This window comes from Frankliniella occidentalis, unplaced genomic scaffold (assembly GCF_000697945.3).
Source record: "Frankliniella occidentalis isolate FOCC.00 unplaced genomic scaffold, Focc_3.1 Scaffold153, whole genome shotgun sequence".
Lineage (NCBI taxonomy): Eukaryota > Metazoa > Arthropoda > Insecta > Thysanoptera > Thripidae > Frankliniella > Frankliniella occidentalis.
The window spans coordinates 555,692-557,666 of record NW_026267280.1 but is presented as its reverse complement, the minus strand read 5'-3'; the positions used below and the strand labels follow the sequence as shown (position 1 = coordinate 557,666).

The window sequence follows — 1,975 nt, the reverse complement described above, 5'->3', positions numbered from 1 at the left end:
CCAGAAAAACAAAACAGAAGTCTAATTAAAACAATCCAGGAATCTTTTAAAGTACAAAGCCAAACTATATCTTGCTGTTTTAGGCATGTTGAAAGTTGCATCCAAAGCATTGTGAAAGGTTTACACTAAATAACTGTTAAGACTGCGTTGAGCTTAAGTATACATTGAGAAAGGGCTTTCACAAGTTCAGAGCAGGATTCTATGGTTATAATATAGGCATAAATGTTTTCAACAATTAACTTTGCTTGAAATGCCGATAGTACCATAGAAACCATAACCTATGCTCCCAGCCAAAACAAGCCCAAGAAGAAAGTTCCGCAAAAAAACGATGTACTGAAGTGAGCATAGGTACTTTTTAAGAAAATCACTGCGTTATTAGTTTATTGTTTCCCCTTACCTTCGAATTAACTTAAAAAACAGTATTAATCTTGTTTTTGGTTGATTAGTCGTTCACCGGCTCGGTCTGCTGTGCGAGAAGCTTCGAGTAAACAAACGACGAAATTAATCAAGATGGCGGCTTGCTGAAGCCAAAGCCAACCTATGCACACCAATGTTGCGAGGCGAGTGGGGAAAATATGCATGTGCAAAATAGCGGCTGGTTGTAAGAGTCCTCTACAGCCGCCTCCTGATATTTCAGATACTATCATTATAAAAAAAAAGTTTTCAAATGCGAACAGATTTTAACAATGTATCTCAATCTAAAACGTTTTTGAGGTTGGCCAATTGGGAGAAGGGCAAATCAGAAAAGAGTAAACAAACAAGCTCTCTGCAAGCAGACAGCAGTGAAAATATTCAATTAACAAAATTATTCTGGTTTGAAATGAAATCATTTTAAAATACATTTTACGTGACTTCTCAGTCCCTACTCGTGGCAGTCCTGGGCTGAAGGGTAAGCGTGAACCACAGCTAGTGTTTTCAAAGGACTGTACACAGTCACAGAATTTGGACTAACTTATTTCTCTGTTTGTACAGGTTTTGCTCACAAGAACTGCAGGTGTTGAAACTTACCCACTCTTTCAAGATTTCGGTGCTCAGCGCCCGTCTTCTCCGTGGGGCTACGTTTCAACCTGGTACAAATACTGAAGTATGTATCACCTCATCCCCACTTGATTACTGTGATATTAAAGTGTATCAACAAGTGTCCGCCCTCTCAACTAATTCCTAACCTTCTCTCTTTATTTCAGTGAACTTTCTTCAAGGTGAAGTAATACTAGTACAAACATCTGAAGGAAGCATTTACTGATCACGTTCAACTGAAGAGCAAGGTTAAGGGAACTACGAAGTTTGCCTTTGTCTGTGTGAAGGTTAGCTAATGTGACTTGTTTAAGAGTTAGTATTGCCTGCAGCAAGCAAGTGTCTTCTCCAAAATATATGGCAGAAATTGGAATATAAATAAAGTTACGTGGTGTATGTGAAATATTAGCGCTGTTTCATTTGCTTTCGCTGCCATCATCTGTCTAATAAATGATCTATTTAAAGTTTGGAGCAAGCTTAATTATATTTCATAGTGAAAACGTATCACAGGTTAAGAATGGCAATTAAAATGCATGCACACCAAAATGTGAATTATTATAAAACATAAATTCTTACAATCATCAATATTGCAACGTCAGTAGAAATTTCTCAAGGTGGGCTCTGGTTCAACTGAGAAGGTGTGTTCTGAGCTGAGGATTTGTTTGCTGCCCGTTTAGGAGCATATTTTAACCACTCTTTAAAGGCTTTTTCGGCTTCAATTACAACATCAGTTGAATCTTTGTGGACATCCAACAGTGCACCTAAAGTAGCAAAAAAAAAAAAAAAAAAAAGATTCAAATAAATTGCTAAATTTTCATATTTTGATCTGCAATATAGCACTTGAATAAAGCATACTTACCTATCATTGCAGAGTTAAGATTACTACCACTGAAACCTCTCTTATCCTTTGTACCCTTCCAGTTAAAATTACTTGCCAATTGGTCTGTCATACTTTTCTTTA

At 37.0% G+C, this 1,975-nt stretch overlaps 1 long non-coding RNA gene across 1 annotated transcript; it reads left to right on the top strand.

Moving 5' to 3' along the window:
- Positions 1–742: 742 nt before the first annotated feature.
- LOC127750215 (uncharacterized) lies at positions 743–1,479 on the top strand. The gene is made up of 3 exons (XR_008011583.1): positions 743–889; positions 973–1,084; positions 1,185–1,479. It is a non-coding gene; the product is annotated as an uncharacterized LOC127750215 (long non-coding RNA).
- The last annotated feature ends 496 nt before the right edge of the window (positions 1,480–1,975 follow it).